Source organism: Talpa occidentalis, unplaced genomic scaffold, assembly GCF_014898055.3.
Source record: "Talpa occidentalis isolate TD23 unplaced genomic scaffold, MPIMG_talOcc4v2.1 talOcc4.13, whole genome shotgun sequence".
Lineage (NCBI taxonomy): Eukaryota > Metazoa > Chordata > Mammalia > Eulipotyphla > Talpidae > Talpa > Talpa occidentalis.
Window position 1 is genome coordinate 23,766,293 of NW_023601322.1, and position 17,511 is coordinate 23,783,803.

The 17,511-nt window shown below is 36.8% G+C and overlaps 1 protein-coding gene and 1 long non-coding RNA gene across 7 annotated transcripts in view; one reads left to right on the forward strand and one right to left on the reverse strand.

Moving 5' to 3' along the window:
- The window catches only part of RIT2 (Ras like without CAAX 2), a 460,431-nt gene that overhangs the window by 432,965 nt on the left and 9,955 nt on the right, over positions 1-17,511 (forward strand). The gene's annotated exons all lie outside the window — the stretch shown is intronic.
- The window catches only part of LOC129145589 (uncharacterized), a 203,073-nt gene that overhangs the window by 5,474 nt on the left and 180,088 nt on the right, over positions 1-17,511 (reverse strand). The window contains exon 3 of the long non-coding RNA XR_008551366.1: positions 7,021-7,163. This is a non-coding gene — a long non-coding RNA (uncharacterized LOC129145589). The remainder of the gene's footprint in view (positions 1-7,020; positions 7,164-17,511) is intronic.

The window sequence follows — 17,511 nt, forward strand, 5'->3', positions numbered from 1 at the left end:
TTAATGAAAGAATAAAATAACCTTATAAAAGTTGTCTGTCCTTGTCCTCAGATCTTTTTTCTCCTTTTATCTTTTCTAGTTATATATTTAAATTTGCAAAAGACCTGGAAATATCCTTCTTCAGGTCCATTCTTGCTATTACAATGTCTTCCCTCTCAGTTCATGCCCTTTTCCTACTTTGCTTTACATTAGACTCACCAAACAGAGCACTGACCCCTATCTATTTTTATTACCAATGTGAGCTGAACCCACTTTCAAGTTTTTAAAGCTGCTCTTATGTTCCCATCACATCAATTTATCTCATTCAGTGTTTTACTTATTCATTAATGTATCTACTGAATAGCATTGGGAAAAAGAAAAGAAACGATAAAAGAGTGTGTGGTTTCTTCTAACGATAGGAACTGGCTTTGGGGAATCAAAGAAAAAAGAAATGCATAGCTGTATATCAGAAATCTATTTTGGACCTCAGATCACTGTTCACCTCTATAGCTTGGCAATCATTATGAAGTGTACCTGACTTTCTGCCTTCTGGACACACAGGTTTTCTATTCATACTTTGCTTATGTTTGTGAGGAGTCAGGTGATTGGTTTTGGCCCATGAATTGTAAATGAGATAATGCAAAGCACATAATTGATACTGTGAGGGCCTCCAGAGCGCTTTTTCTCTCTAGCGTGGTTAAGTTTAGCCTTGAAAGGCTAAAATGAGCAGAGTCCTCAGGCAATCTGTGATATACAGGGTATGTAACAAACTTTTGTCATTTTGTGCCACTGCGATTTGCAGTCTTACTTCAACCTACCCTACTTGAGTCTCACTTAGATAAGTAGGTCTTCTCAAAAAAAAGTTCATTTTTTACTTCTCTGTATTCTTTTGCATTAAGAATATGAGAACCTAGCATGTATTTAAAAACATAATAAAATGTAAAGCCTCAATTTGTTATACATTTGCATATAAGCTTAATAGAAAGACACATGTGGGGCCTCCCCTGGTGGTACAGGCGGTTGAGTGCAGCACTGTGACGCTGTCCACAGCCTCTGCAGCGCCAGTTCTATCCTGGCCAGCAGGGGAGGGTCCCACATGGTGCAGCAGACCTCTACTGTCATGCCCGCTGCTCCCTTCAGCAGTGTATTTCATCAGTCTGCCTGTTCTGCTCCTGGCTCTGTCTCTGGTGAATCCTGTCGCCCTCCTGCACATCTGGCCTGTACCCAGGTTCTTGTATAAATAAATCTTAAAAAAAAGACACATGTGATCACAAGGGCACTTGTGCTTCTTTAACTATATATAAAAGATAATTTTCCATGTTTTCTTTCTCTCTCATGTCAAACAATACTCCATGCACCCAGAAGCAATACTTCTGGAACTAGAAGCAATACTTTTTAAAATCTTTTTTTCCTAAAACCTACATACAATCTGTGGACACTACCTTCAAAGTATTTTCCAAAATATGTTTCCACCACTTTTTCACTGCCTGGCTTTAAATCACATTCTTATATTTTCAAAATACTTCAATAAATTATTTTCGTCTGTAAACTCCCTAAGGTCTATTAACATGTGTACTGATATTTGTGAAAATGTAAGTCTGATAATGTCATTTTTTTTCTTAATCCCGCCCCATAATATCTCATCACATTAAACTCTTACATATAGTATATGTGTGCTTTTTTTTTATTATTTGTAATCAATAATTGAGAGAATATCAATCCTTAGATTTCAACTCTATTTTGGGATGTTCCACAAATTTCTACTCTTCTCTGTCCTTCTCCTTAGGTGGGCATGATAATAGTGCTGTCTTATAAGATTGTCAGTTTTCAGAATCTGGTCTAAGCATCTTATTAAAAAATCTTGTTACTGTGAAAACTAATATAAGAATAAGATATCTAGCTAAAATAAGATAATGTGTCATACTAATGTTGATACTGAAAATGAACAAATGAATGTTTATATATCCATGGTGCCAAATAATTTTTAGTATTTAAAAAAAATCCTACTCTATCTGTACACTTAATATAATGTAAATAAAATGTCTGGTTAACAGAGTGACCATATCTTCCAGTACCACCTAGATACTGTCTGGGGAAGCTATAATTGTAATGTTTCTATGTTTTATCATACCTTTTAGCTGAGGCCAAAGCTTTCACAGAAAGTAGATGGATAATGTCAATTTGTAGATCAAGGAAAGTAGAGGAAAAACCTCTTTCTGGCATCTCAGAAAATTTCCCCCTACACTAAAATTACTGGACACTGATAAAATGACCCAGCCAAATTGTCTGTGTATTGAGGAAAAAGGAGGGAAATCAGATAAAATATTGAGTGTACTATTTAAATGTACAAGTGATAAAATTGTTCCTAAATTTAAACTAAAGGAGAGAAGCCATTCTATAAATAATTTTCTTTACTTTCCTTCTCAAGTTCTATAGGCTTGGAAATATCTTTATAACTTTGTTTAAAAGAAGTGTTAACCAGGCCTCCCTGGTGGCACAAGGGGTTAAGCACTGCACTATGAAGCAATCTGCAGCCTCTGCAGCATGAGTTCGATCCCTGGCCAACCAGGGAGCAACCCGCATGCAGCAGACCTCTTCTGACTCACCCACTGCTCCCCTCAGCAGTGTATTTCAGTCAGTCTGCCTGTCCTGTTCCCCATTCTGTCTTTGGTGAATCCTCTCAGCCCCCACATTTCTGGCCTGTACCCCAGCTGTTGTATGCATAAATAAATAAATAAATCTTTAAAAAAAAGACAAAGAAAAAAAGATGTGCTAACCTATCGGCTCCCTGTGACACTGATTAATTGCTTTTCACAGCATTGGTAAAATTGTCAATTCCATTACTTTCTTATTCATGCCAGGTCCAGCATTTTCTAAACTCTTTTGTGTAGCCTTTGAACCTAGAGAAAAATGAAGTAAAATAAAAGGGGAGATATTTTCCTGTAAGTCTTTTAAATTATTGTTTTAACTAATAAAATAGAAGACTAGTCCAGCCATTGTGTTATAGACATGGTATATTTTGTTAATACCAATTCTTCTATCAATTCTGCTCCATTATTACTTCTTCAGTTTCCTTTTTCTGCTTTGCTCGGCAGAATATATTCAAATTTGTAATCAAAGCTTCATGCAATCATCCTTCATAGCATGTATTGTAGTTATTTCACATTAAATTGAATAATTTACTCTGTTTTACCCAGTGAATATAGATTCATGGAGGGTAGAGACAATCCATGATTGTTTGAATACAACACAGCCTGGACCTGGCATTAAATAAGAACATAAAACACATTTGCTTAAAGGGGGGCTAAATCTGGTTATTTCTGTATAGGTTGTTACTGCCTTAGTTCTCCATACCTAAGAGCTAGAAAATAATTTTCCTATCTATTAGTTTATATTCCTGATAGCTTTACCTTGGACTGTTTCCTAATGATACTGCTGTTTCTATCATTTCTTCAAAACATACGCAAAACACTCCCTTCCATTACTTTTGATTTGAATTGATTTCCTTTCGATCTGTTTTTCTCAGTGTGAGAGTTGTTGATTCTGCTTCAGAGTTTATAAGTTCATAAATACTAGGAATTTTAAAGACTTTTACTTATTTATATGCACATAAATATTTATTATGAAAACACCAATATTTAGTCTTTTCCTTGCACAGAGGGCTAAAAGCAATTTTACTTTTTCTTGGATGAGTAGATATTTTCAGTGTGTTTAAAAAAACAGGCATCCTTTTTACTATTTAAGGATACAGTCTCACCAGAGGTAAGTTGTGTCAAAATAGAGAAGAATTTTAAAGATACCCATGTCTGCTCTCCTTTCTTAACCCTTCACAAATACCCATACCTCCAAGGTCACCCTGGTCCTAGTGTGTGTCAGCAAAGCATATTAAGAGTTTTCCAAATGTAAGGACAGGCATCCTTCTTATGGCCCTGCCTCTCCTCTCCCAGTGCTCTTTTTTTTTGGCAGTCAATGCTTCTGAATTGATACAAGCAAAGTCAGGGTTATGTTCAGTATGGGAGGAAACAGTTTTTCTTAACCCTCTTAGGGTACTAGGTTGGGTTTGAAAATTAAACTAAAAGACAAATTACTAATTCATTTAATATAACTTGCACAACATGGAAGCCATATTAAGGAAATGAAGACCAAAAAAACAGAACTGAGTATTTTTAATGTTAGGTGGAAGAGTACAGTATATAGTCAGAGAAATATGACAGGTTAAGGAGTAAGTGTAGTATGTGTCGGGAAGTTACCAAGGTCTATTCCTTTCTGTGTCCCTTTGACTTTGGAATAAGAATTTTCTTTCCTCCAGTCTAGGAGGGTTTTATGACTTATATTAGAGGTGGGGGGGAATGTTAGAGTGACCTTCTTGCGTTTCCTCAAACTCCTTCGGTTTAAATGTTCAATATACCAGTGTGCCATATTTTGGGGTAATATTTCCCGAACTCATTAGTTCTCATGGCCATCTCTGAATAGTTTTGCTTTTACCTTAAGTTAGTTTTTCCTAAATGGTCTTGATTATTTTCTGGTGGCCATAAATACTTCTTAGTACAATGGCTTAATTTAAAACATATGTAGAAGGATGAATGTTCAGCTGATTTCTAAAATCCATCGTTACTTTCTGTTCCTGAAGGTATAACAGCCATTCTTCAACCTAGCATTTAGAATTGCAAGAATATAATGGGACACTATTAATAGATTGGTTCGTTGGGGAAGAATGAGAAATAGGGGTCTACAATGAATCACTAGAGACTCTGTGTGCTATTCATAAAGTAAAGGAACTCATACTTTACAAAATTCATTGGAGGACTGAAATTGGTAAAGGCACAGTGAGATATATTAGAGATTTTTTGTTTGTGTTTTAGAAAAGACTGCAAAACAATCCTGGGTTTAGAGATAGTAAAGGTTTTCATTTTATACTTTTTAAGGAATATATAATACTTGATCCATTTTTCAGTAAAGTAGGACTTTTCACAGATTTGAGAATTATGATAAAATGGTTAACTTTAAGCTATGTGTATTTTAAGTTCATACTTCCATATTGCTAAGTGCATTGACATTATTGTTCAACCAATCTCCAGCAGTCTTCTCATCTTCCAAATCTAAAACACTATTCTCATTAATAACAATTGCCCACTTCTTCCTTTACCCAACCCCTGACCACTGTCATTCTGCTTTCTGCCCCTATGAATTTGACTACTATCTGTGCCTCATAGAAGTGGAATTATATAATGCTGTATAATCATACAAATTGTTATGTAATCAAAGTGGAATCCATATATAAGTAAAATCAAACATATAGTTTTGTGACTGGCTCATTTCTCCTAGTATAATGTCCTCTGGACCCATCCATATTACAGCATATATCAGAATTTCTTTCCTATTTTAGTTTGAATATTATCCCATTGTATATATAAACTTCACCTGTGCATCCATATATCTGTCAGTGGGCACTTGAGTTGCTTCCATATTTAGTTTCTGAGAATAATGCTGATATGAACAAAGCTTTACAAATCTTTCCAATATTCTGTTTTCAATTTTGTATATATTCAGAAGTGGGATTATTAGATCTAATGGTTATTTTTTTTTTTCCCTGAGGAACTGCTGTATCATTTTCCACAGCAGTGGAAAATGCTTTTAGTCATCTTATACCAGGGCAGACAGGTATATTCTTAATTGGAACACAGGTTCCAATTTTCCCAAATTCTGATTAAAGAATAAAAGGCTGAATAGTTGTGGGTGCTACTGAGAGTTTTCATATGATTGAGCCTGTTATGTGTGAAAGGAAAGAAGGAAATTTGGGGGGAAGAGGAGTGTTTTGGAAAATATAAAAACTACTAAGGTCAAAAGTCTTTGCTATTGAGGACAGTGAGGTAAAATAATTGGCCTCACACCACATAACTAGTAAGTGATGGAGTCAGGCATCCTTTTGTGTCCAAAGTAAATGACTTGGAAGGAGTAATTTTGAAATAAGAAGAAATAGTCACTTTGTCATTCCACTGCCATTCAGTATTGAATATGGTGTCAGAAGAGTTGAGGGTTTGGGTCAGCTTGGGTCATTAATGTGCTATGGGAGGGTGAGTCTTCCCTTCAGTCTCTAATTGTCTGACTAAATTCTATGGAGTTTCTTCTGCTATCACCATCCAGTGACCCTATTTCAGCTATTTTATATTTCTTTGTACCTAGGGTAAATGCCATGTCAACAAGTCGTACATGAACCAACAGTCATTTAAAAAAAAAAAAAGGTTGCAAAAGGACATGTGCCAATATTTCTAATTCCTACCTCACTTTAAAGGTCAATACAGTTATTTTTACTACAATATAATTCATATTTGAGGGAGGAAATATACCCAGATCCACATTGCTATGAGTCAATAAACATCAAACTGTTAATTAGTCTATCTCCAACAGATGTAATTCATTTCAAAAAAGAAAAAAAGTAAATTTTTAAATTGTTTAGTAACATTTTCCATTCAAGATGAGTCTTAACATCTTTAACATTTTTGTTCAAATGAATTCATTCATAATTTTAATAGTCAAGCATTAAATGCATATACTTATAAACACTGTATTGAATTCTGGGTAAAATGAAAATCAGGAAAGCCAAGATTCAGAGAGGTAAAATAATTTTCCTATTGCCACATAACTAATAAGTGATTGAGCAAGAATTTGAGCAAGAAGTTGTATTCCTGCTTATTATATTTCATTCTGAACTCTTGTGCATAAGAACTTATGCATACATCCATTACACGAAGCACCTTTCCTTCAAACAGCTTAATTTCAAGTTCAATCTATAAACAGATATGGAAATAAATGTGCATTCTTTTGTGATGGTATTATCACAAGGTTACAAAAGACAATTTTTTTAACTCATCTTGGAAAGGTCAAAAATGGCATGATCATGAAACTGATGTTTCATCTCAGTCTTGATATGTGATTACTGTTTTTAAAGCCAACAAGAAAGATAATTCCAGCTAAAGTCAGAGCAGGTACAGAGGTAATGGCAGAAAGACTAGCAAAACACACAAAGTATATACATGTTACCTGATATGGTTTGAGCCAAGAGTCCAGGGACACAGTGAGAGGTGGTTCTAGAAGGGTGAATGGGTATGGATCACAGCAGCAGCATGCAAAAGTCTGTATTCTGTATCCAAATGTCAGTTCATGATGAAATGTGCACCATTCTGCTAGTAAATAGAAAAAAGGGACTGTGTAGGTTATTTTTTCACATTTACCCTGATGAAATACTATCTTCTGTTTTGATGTTAGTTCTATCCTCCTTGTTTGATAATTTGGTTTGGGCATATGAATTTCTCTTTTAAATGAACTGGTGTTAACAGTTTGAACCTCTCCTTCCCTCCCCACCCTTCTGCGTTACTTTCTTTGCTCCCTGCTTTTAGTTTCTAGTTGAATGGAAAGACTGTATTGAGCAGTCTCACCTCACAGACATAACTGAAATTGATTTTTTTATTATTTATTTATTTATTTTTATTATTTAAATTTTATTTTTATATTCCCAATACAATTACAACCCCCTTATTTTCACCCCAATTCCTCCTTTCCCCACCCCCATCCCCCATAGAGTGTCTCTGGTTCATAGTTGTTTGTTGATTTTGATTTTTTCTTTCTTATAGTTATTCTTTTTCCTGGTTCCTTACTTAAGTTTTCTAGATTCCTGCTATGACCATCTGGTATTTTTCTTTTTCTTTCTGGCTTATTTCGCTGAGCATGATCCCTTCCAGCTCCATCCATGTTGCTGCAAATGGCATGTGTTTATCTTTTTTGAATGCTGAGTAATATTCCATGGTGTGTATGTACCACATCTTTTTGATCCAGTCATCTATTTTTGGGCATGTGGGTTGTTTCCAAAGCTTAGCTATTGTAAATAGTGCTGCTATAAACATAGGGGTGCAGGTGCTCTTTGGAATTGATGTTTCTGTGTCCCTTGGATAAATACCTAGGAGAGGAATTCCTGGATCATATGGAAGCCGGAGGTCAAGAAATCTCCACACAGCACTCCATAGTGGTTGGACCAGTTTGCACACTCCCACCCATCATGAGCAGACATGAGAAAAGAAGAAATTTAATATTGCTAATTAATAGTATCTCTACATCTTCCAAGAAATAGTCACTCTGTCCTTTGACTTTTAACTATTAAATTCTAGCTTAAGACTAATACATTTTGTGTAAATATTTAACCAAGACTAGGTGTTATTATTTGTTACTCTCTAGTTCAGATTCCCATCCTCAGGAATCTGGGCCTTGATTTCACAGATCTAGAATAAAAAACATGCCAAAGGAAAGGAATGATAATTCACTTTTCTCTCCCTCTGTCCTTGTTCCAACAACTTTTCGCACTGCAGAAGTTGCATGTATCTACTTAGATAATAAGGAAAAGACCTATGGACACAGGTTTAATATCTGCTTACATTTGTAGGTCATTTTGACTTCTCTGGTGGCTGTGGGAATTAGTGACCACCAGTAGGGTCCTCTTTGCTTCACTATGAGCTAAAATATCTATGCTATTTTAGCTTTTCAGTTCCCAAATTGTCTGAAATAATGACAACACTGGACATCCCACAGGGAAGTCCCACTTCTTTCCTTTTCTCATCAAGTGTTTTCTGTATTTCTCCCGGGCATCTTGGTTCTCTCGGATAGTCTGAGTGGCCACCTAGAAACTGCAATTTCTTCCCAAACATTGCCTAGATCAAAGGAAAGCCTAGGAAATTCAGACATGACCCTCTTGGATCTGTGGAAATGAGTATTGGAGTTCTCTCAACATATTCTCTCTCTGTCCTTTCCCTAAAGTTCATCCCCAATAAATCAGAGACCATGAGGATGATGTCATCATCTAGAAGATGGTAAATTACTTTTACAAATGCAATCATATTTTACAAGCATAGATAGAAAGCCACTCTACCTCTGAATATATCTAAGTCACATGAGATGGGGAGGGGGACGGAGTACATGGTGATCTGCTCACCAATTTTTGGTGTGCCAAGAAAACAATATTCTGTTTTCCTTTAGTCTACCTTAAAATACTCTGGATGCTAGTAATAGCTAGCTGGTCCTTCAAATTTGATGCAAAGTATGACTGACTAACACCAGGAATCAAAATCCCATGCTAAAATAAAAACAACTGAATTAATCAGAACCCATTCAGTTCTTACAGAACGACACATACACTAGTTGAAACAATGAAACTCACAGAATGAATCAATAGCTCCTGTAACTGGAAAGCCAATTCAGCTGGCTTTATACATAACAGTATCATTAGAATTGTTGTCTTTTTCTTACCTTTCTATTAACTTTATGCTTAGATGTGCACTTCACAAATTTAGCTACTCCTGCCAAGACACACTACTATTTCTAAATAGTGCTATCAAAATTCCCAGAAAGGGGTGTTTTTAACTTCTATAGGTCATATAATGGCACAATCAAAAATTTGAATAGAAAGAAATGTTTCCTGAATCGCCAGGCCTGGGTAGCTGCTTACCCTTGAAGTCAACATTAAGGTCAATCCCATCTAATATATCAGGCTAAGATATATAGAAGGGTACATGTCCCAAAGAAAAATGTTTTTTTTTCCCCCTAAGGGGGGAAAGGCCTTCTGAACAAGCAAAAAATAATATATAATATATATCTATTGAAATGACTACAGACCCTCATCTCACCCCCAAATCAAAAAAAAAAAAAAAAAAAAAAATCATACCTATCCATGAAAAGAAAAACTCTAAATTTCTGTTTAGGCAACAGGGAATCAATCAATAGCATTAAAGGAGCAATAAAATCAGATTCTTAATGGAATCAGCTTTTAAAATTTTGCCTTTCTGCCTTCTTACAATTTCCTCATCCTTCTTGTCCTTTAATTAAAAAAAAAGTGGGCTTTGGATGCTATTCATAGAAACCTGCTTCCCTCTGGTAGCTAATTAGGCTAACCTCCCCTGAACTCCAAGCCATAGTTTTTGTGCAAAGAGCTTCTGAAGAGTTATCATTTCACCTGTGCCCAGGATGAGGTATCCATGGAAACTTGAACATCTAATGACAGGTGGTTGGCAGGCTCAGGCACCTAGAGGGCAATTTATTGCTAGGCTGCCTTGAGACCAACACTTGGGTCTGCCATCTCATTTAGATGATTTTGTTAATGGTAACTCCCCACCAAAATCTATCTTGAACTAACCCCCAGTATCATTCCGACAAACTCATTCAGAAAGTTAAATGCACAACAAACTCAACCAGATAAGTGGCAGTGAGGAGCAGAAATCTCCTATACAAATAAGTCAAGGACATGGAATAATCACTATATATAAAAATATACATGCATACATACACATTTTATGTGTATATATAAATAAAAAAATCAGGCTGGTAAGCACTTAGTGTATATATGCACATACATAAAAGAATAGTCTTTTCCCTTAGGCCAGGACTGGAAATCACTGATGTCAACACACTTTGTTCTTTCAGCGTCTTGCTTTCCCTAGCCCTCCTGTTTCACTTTTGTCCTCTCAGTATGTGAGGGTTGACCTTAGCAGAGAGCAGGCTGTCTTAAATATGGCAGGTCATCTATCAATTCCTCCCCAGGCTGTCGGAGTTCCTTTTAATCTCACTTGTAATTTTCCAGGGGAGGTTTACAAAAGCCACAACAGAATTTTAATGTTGTAAAATACCTACGGAGACAGTAAATATTTCCTTTTTCACGAGGACAGGCTGTATGTCAATGGTTTTCTGAGAGGATGAAGACATTTTCCAAGTTAAAGTTGATTGTACTTAAATTGTCCATGAATTGGGCCATTTGCATAAGTCTTTTGAAATGCTTTCCTTTATATGCAATTACAGTCCAGGCATATATGCACACATTTCTTGTGACTGAGTGCCTGATTCTTAGAAGATTTTTTTTTCTTCTGACACAAACAAAATATTAATTGCTTTCATAATTGCAAAATGTTCACCCCACTAATTTGCAAATGCATTCATTATACATTCCAAGAATCAGATCCAGAAACTAATGGCAAAATTAATGGATAGCCAAACTCCCATGGAGAGGAAAATATAGGCTCAGGGAAGCTAACTGATGAAGGATAGACCTACTGCCCCTAAATATTAAGGCAATAATAACTTATCAAGGAATCTAAATAAGTGGACTCTCAAATATCTCAGATCACTTTGCAAATAAACACTATACGCTAAATAAGCCTGCATCACAAATTAGTTTGGTAAGTGAGCTTTTGTTTTAATTATTTATGCTAATAGTCATAGCTCTCTTAGAGATGGCACATACTTAGTGAAATTAAGAAAGTTAATAGAAAGTCTTCCATAGCAATTTCTTTTACAAGTGAGCAGAGGAGGGGATGACATTACTGATGCTGTGACTTTGTATAGCCAGTTCATTGAACAAATACTTATGCTATGGTAAAATTTTGAGAATTCAAAATGAACTTGATAGTTTCTGCTTTCAAGAGGTACTATTTATAAGAAAACCAAGTGCATTTAGCCATAAGTTTCCTGGAAATATATATGGGGTAGGAAGTAAAGATAACACTTCACTTCAAAGACAGTGGCATTTAAACCTTTATGGGAAGTGACACACTCCCATAATGGATGTAGGCAGAGGGAATAATACATTTGGGAAGGTACAAGTAGTTTTAAATGTCTGAAGTGTGGTGTAGGGAGGATATGGAGTGGCTAGCAACTGGATGGATGTTGGCAATACTCCTGGAAATGAGACATTAAAAAAAAAAAAAAATCCATTCAGAATGGGAATTTGGGAAGGCCTGGAGAAAGGCAAGAATAACAATGATTTTTGAGGAGTTATTGAAAACTGGGGGTAGAAAATAGCAACCATCCTCTCCCTTGATTTTACAGATCAGGACCCTGGTGTCCAAATTAGTATGGTCGTTATGTTGCCATGCAGGGCAACAACTTACCCACTTCCTTTAATATAAATCTAATGTGTAAAAGTCACTTCTGTGTTCCATTGCTTTCCTTGTCCCTGGAGCATAATTGGATCCAGAGTACCTTCATATTTCTTTGACAATTTAGGGTTGCAGCTTCCTGTATTTTTGGTTGTTTTATTCAACAAATTAAAATGCAGTAGCCCAATCTGGCATATATCTTAGAAGGGGTTGGGTTCCAAAACCTTTAGTGTCTGATATAGTTAAGCAATTATGTATCCTCTGTGATTAAGAAAACAGTGGACTTACAACCAAAGTTTCATGGTTATTGCTACTCAATATCTGTTTTAAACATACTTTAAAGGGGGGAGTGGTGTACCACACATAAAGAGGAAAAGGTGAGATGACTCCATTTTTCTTTGTCCTTGAGACATTTTTTTTTTCATTTGAACATTCTGAAGATGATCACTATTTTCTGAAAATAAGGCACAACATGTTCTGAATATAGTCAGTAGTAAAGCCTTGAGTGGAAAGCTTCATCTGTGGTGTCCAGTATTAGAAGTGCTGCCATATGGAAGGGGGCAAAATTGATAGAAAATCCAGAGAACATTTTCTTTATAATACTGACTTTCCCCCATTGAGAGCTAGGCATCATGGCATGATACGTGAATAAAAGCATCACTGGAAATGTCTCCACAAAGTTCTTATGCTCCAATTCACAGGAATATTTTAGAAGCAATGATGTCTGATATCTTTACCACACTAATGCTCCCCTCTCCCACCTCTCTACCCAGCGACTGTCACTTAGACAAATTACAATTGTTCAAAGAGACTGGAGATTTGACTAAATTATATGGCACTGCAAAAGACCAAGATCTGATCTCAAGAGCAAAGTTCGGTTGTGTTGATAGTTATGACTAAGAAAAACGGAATCTCTAAGGCAACCAAATAATTGGGAGAGTGAAGGAGTTAACAGGCTTTTTTTTTTTTTTTTTTTTTTTCAGGACATTATAGGAATCATGTTTCCAAACCAATTTGATAATTATTCTAGGTATAGGAGACGCAGGTGAAAGGGACAGTATTAATATGCAATGAAATTTACCCTTAGTGAAGAGTAAGAAAATTATTAACTAATAAAACACTGAATAAGTAAAACAAAACAAACAGAAATCACACCTGATCTCAGGGCTCCACATATACTTCATGAAGTAGAGTCTGGGGATTGCTTTAGTAAAGCCTATGATTTAGTAAAATGTAGACTTGTGAAGATATAAAGAATAAAGGGTGAGGAGAAAAGACAAAGGAATAAAATCAACAATGGATGTTAACAGGCAATGGTAAAGCCTTGTTAGGGGAGAAAGGTAAGAGAAAACACAGTCAGAGAACTCTGACAGTATCCATACTTCCAACGAATTCAGGGGAAAAAGTGATTGCATTAGCTAAATATAACCGTGGCTACTTTTGGAGCAAATAAAGCAGAAAGGAGCTGTGGTTGTGGCACAACGTTTTTAGGGCACATTCAATAAATATGCCCAAAGCAGCTTCAACCATTCTGAAGAAAGATAGGGGAATGAAGCCACTCTAGTAAAATAACTGATAATAAAGTCCCCTATTTCACTCTCTAGTTGTCCTTGTAAAGACTAGAAGTAGACTCACTTATCCAGACTACAGGAAGTCTTTTTTTTTTTTTAAAGATATATTCATTTATGCATACAAGAACTGAGGTACAGGCCAGACACATGGGGTGGGGGGCGAAAGGATTCACCAGAGACAGAGAGGGGAACAGAACAGGCGAACTGACTGAAAACACTGATGAGGGGAGCAGCGAGCAAGACAGGAGAGGTCTGCTGCGCCATGTGGGTTCCTCCCTGGCCGGGGGATAATAGCTTCATAGGTTGCGTCTTAACGCCTTGTGCCACCAGGGACGCCCCAGATTGCATGATTTCTAAGCAGAGACAAGTCAGTCAAATGTAGCAGGAAAAATAAAACAAAACCAAAGAAATGAAATACACAAAAATCTCCAAATTTCACATCTCAAAAGTAGGAGGTTCTTCATTCTCCCTAATGTTTCTCTTTTGAACCCCATTGTGATAAGGACAGCAAGGGTCAGGGAGGCTAAGTAACTCAACTGGTAAGTGGCAGAGATGGGATTAGAACTCAGGCCATTAGATTTCAGAGACCGTTGTAAATGGGACACTCTCTCCCTTGTACTTTAGCGAGACCTACTGTTTCAACGAACATAGATGATGCTCTCAGCAGCTTTGCTGAAGACGGTGCGCAGATAATGTCAGTGAGCTGGCAAGGCACTGAAGTGATAGTGTTGTTTGCTCTGTGCTCTGACACCACCAGCATGTGTAAGAGAAAGCAGGTGTTGCTCCCTGGGAGACGCAGTCTCAGGACACTGCTTCTTAACAGACTTGTCAAGATTGCCTTCCTCATGCTGGTGGGCCCGGGGCCCAGCCTGGGAGAGACCGGGCTTGGAGGCAACAAGTGGAAGGAGTTTCTGAGACCACAGAGGGGTTCTTGTAAGTTAGAAGCTGTCGTCTGTGCAGCCAATTGAATTGCCATATGACTTTTTCACATCCAAAGGTACGGGAACTTGCTGATATACATTCTATTATAAAAGGAACATGGTTTTTATAAATGTTTAGAAAAGTAACATCATTATAACCGCATATAAGATTCAAGTGTGGGGGGAGTTCCCTGGTGGCACAAGGGGTTAAGCACAACACTATGAAGCTGTCCACAGCCTCTGCAGCACGAGTTTGATCCCCGGCCGGCCAGGGAGCTACCCACCGGGTGCAGCAGACCTCTCCTGACTCACCCTCTGCTCCCCTCAGCAGTGTACTTCGGTCAATCTGCCTGTTCTGTTCCCCACTCTGTCTCTGGTGGATCCTCTCACCACCCCCCATATCTGGCCTATGCCCCAGCTCTTGTATGCATAAGCAAATAAATGTTAAAAAAAAAAAGATTCAAGTGTGGATCAATAGCTATCAACCTGTGCATATACAACATGAAATTCACCACTAAAAGTCCAATTCTATCCTTCACCAAATAATCATCCCTTTTACCTGATTTATCCCTCTTCCCTTCCTGTAATCAATTAGTTTTATTGTCTAAAAGCTTCATTTTGTTTTATTTAGTTCACTTGTTTTCTTTGATTTTCTATGTACTGTATGAGTGAAATCATACAATATTTGTCTTTCTCTCATTTCTCTAAACATGATACCTTCTAGACCTATCCATGTTGTTTTAATGGCAGTTTCCTTTTTTGTAGCTAAGTAGTATTCCACTGTAAAGTTATACCACATCTTCCTTACCTAATAAATGTTCATGGACACTGAGGTTGTTCCCAACTCTTGACTGTTGTGACTAATGCTCTCGTGAACATGGTGGTGCATGTTTCTTTTAATTAATGCTTTTGTATTCCTTGGATAAATACCCACATGTGGGATAACTGGATCATATGAAAATTTATCTTTAATTTTTTGTGGGATCACCACACAACTTTCCATAATGGCTGCACCAATTTCCGTTCCCATCACTTCTCTCCAACATTTGTTGATTGATTTTGGATAGTAGCCATTCTCACAGGCGTGAGGTGATATAACTGTTTTGATTTGCATTTCCTAATAATAAGAGATGAATACATTGTTTCATGTACCTATTGGCCATCTGTTTGTCTTCTTTGGAAAAGTGTTCATATGCTCTGCTCATTTTTGAGTTCTTTGTTATTAATACAAAATTTGAGTTTAAGAAAGCCAAAGCCCCAGATACAGATGTCCATAGTCCTCAGTTGCTTTCTATGAAAGCAAAAAAATAACAACAACCTCTCATCCTATCTTCCCCACCTCCATTCAAGCCTAACTACCCCAGGAAACACCTTCTCAGAATCTTTCTTCCAGTGTGTTTCACACCAAAATGAATCTGTCCTATGCACTGTCTCTTCATATGTGTGTACTGCCATAAATGAATTTCTCTAATTAAAAGTTTGTTGCTGGAGATGACCTTATGTCTGGGTAATCCCATTCCTTAAGGCAATAGTACCAGTTTCTTTTGAAGCCCATGGGACCTCGGTTGACTTTAGCTCCACATGCCTTAAGGTGACAGATATCTGAGCATTAATTGGGAGAAGCCTATCCTTCATAGTCAAACTTATTTTGGTCAGGGTCATTCTTTTCAAATGACTTTTCCAAATATCCTAAAGACTACATAAATTGTCCATAAGCTTAAAGAATTCCTGATACCTCTGGCTCATTAGAATTGCACTGTTACCTGAGATTCCATCCAAGGAAGCAGCGGGACTCAGCCCTCCTCTTCTGTCTAGAGAATCTGCAGTACGCATGTTCTAGCATTTGTGACATTCAAAATGAATTGCATGGAGATTTAATTGAAAGGACTTAAGGTTTTCAGCAATTCAAGTGAGATTCTTCTGAGTTCTCTAGTTAATTCCTGGAGAAACTTTGCTGTGGTAAATGGCTGTTTCCTTCTTGGAGACCTTTCTATTTACTTATTCACCCACCTGACAAAGTCACAGGAAAGATGTTTACTGAACATAGTTCCTGTGCAAAACACTAAGGTGTTGTTGGGAAGGTAAAGTTCCTTGCCCTTGTGGTCTTATATTCTGCAGGGGATCCAGACATTATACAGTTATGCAATTTATTACTTAATTATAATTGTTGTTAGAAGCACAGTAAATAAGTTATTATTTCTATTTTTACCTAATATAAATTTATGAATGTAATAACCATTGAAATATATTTTGGTGTTTAAATAATAAAATTGCCGGCCACTTAGACAATTTAGCTATTCAAAACTAATTTCCTTAAAAATTAGTTAGAACTAGTCATTGAATATACATAAAATACACACATTTATAAGTGCAAATATATGAAGATAGCCTTAGGCACATACCATACATATAGGTGTGCTTATACCTACATATATATTTTCGTACTGCCTATGTTTATTGATGTATATTTTTAACAAGATATTTTAAAAGTAAAGTCCTTAGGGAAAAAAAAATTCAAACCAGCAGCCCAGATATTGCTATTAGCAAAACAGCGTTAACCTTCTCTTCTTCCCCTCATAGCAACTACTGGCTGCCATGGCAACCTTTCCCCCCCAGCATACCAGAGCTTCTTGGATGAAAAGCACAAGGCCTTGGAGACTTCAAATGTCTCCTGTACAAAGCAGTCTAAACCCTTTACCCTAGAGCCATTACCATCCAGTTCCCCAGAAGGATTGGCCACATCATTTAATTTATTATGTCTTGCTTTTCTGTCCATTCAATCTGTAGCTGTCCAGAACAGTAGAGGAAAGAAAACTTTTTACATTTCCTTGTACAGTGTAGGCATCCAAGAAATACTTTTTTTTTTTTTTGATTATTCAATTGATGGATTGTAAACAAATTTCATGAGTCTGATTGTGTCCCTTGTTCACTCCTTTCTCATTTTCTGGCCTAATCCACATTAACTACTGATGATCCTACAAAAGTGTCATTATCTCTTCTGCCTAAGGCCTTTGTCAATCCTTCTATCTGAGACTCCTTCCTGCTCCAGGAACACACAACCTCCTCCCATCAACCTAGGTAATTTCTATTTATCATTCAGGTCTCAGAGGAAGGCATCCTTCTCTGAAA